The sequence below is a fragment of the Gavialis gangeticus genome, unplaced genomic scaffold (genome assembly GCF_001723915.1).
Source record: "Gavialis gangeticus isolate Ggan-Ray unplaced genomic scaffold, GavGan_comp1, whole genome shotgun sequence".
In the NCBI taxonomy this organism is placed as follows: Eukaryota; Metazoa; Chordata; order Crocodylia; family Gavialidae; genus Gavialis; species Gavialis gangeticus.
The window spans coordinates 18,779,843-18,780,840 of record NW_017729008.1 but is presented as its reverse complement, the minus strand read 5'-3'; positions in this window follow the sequence as shown (position 1 = coordinate 18,780,840).

The following is a 998-nucleotide window of genomic DNA, read 5'->3' as shown; positions in this document are numbered from 1 at the left end:
TCTCCAGCTTCCCGCGGAACAGGAATTGTACCGGCGGGCGGGCGGCCGCGCCCGGGTCATGGCGGTGTCGGTCCTGTCCCGTCCAGGACGCAGCAAATCTGGATTTAACATTTAGTGCCAAAAAACTAACCGCATTTAGAGGGCGGGTGATATTGTTCTGGATAAATACTAATACTGTTATTTATCCTGCTGCAAATGTCCCTCTGGTTCCCTGTTGGAAATGGCACGGCTTATTTTTTTTTCTTTATAGACACACAGACTGTATCTTTGCCGGTGCACGTTAAAGTTCACAGCTCGCTGGGAAGAGGAATCCAGACTCACCACCGTGGCATGTAGGGCAGCTACTCGGGGTCTGAAAAACCCACTCACCTGTGTCAGAGTTTGTGTGTGAATAGTTCAGGTCACAACCTGGGTAAGAGCTTGGGTTAATTCTGTAGCGGCGACATGCTTATACTCTGGCACGTGTCTGAGGTCTTCTCCCACTGTAGGTCTCAGTAGGTTGCGATCAAGTTATCTGTGAATGTTTTCCCCTTTGATAAACTACCTTGATTAAACTCACCAAGAAATTGTCTACATGTTTAAGTTTTGCTACCTTAATTATGGGTATAACTTATTCTGCCTCAACAAAGCAAAATAAGTTTTACTAAAAAAAAGGCTTCTAGCTCTAAAACTACATCTGTACTAGGGCATTTACTGCCATACTTATCTTGTAAAAAAATTACTCTGACCTTCCTGATATAGATGTTCCAGGAAAACTTTTTAAGCGTAGAACAAGTTTAAGTGTCTCACTGCAAGGCTTGTTTTTCATCAATGGATTTTCATGGGACTTGCCAAGATAAAGAATTACGTACAGAGGAGCATCTCTTAAATCAGCAGTTCCCGACCTCAGGCTGCGACCCAAATTAGGGTCGCAGGGAGTCCACAATAGGGTAGCATTGGTCCCGCAGAGCACCCACAGACCTTCCCACAGGGCAGCTGTGGTTTGGCCCACCCTCCCA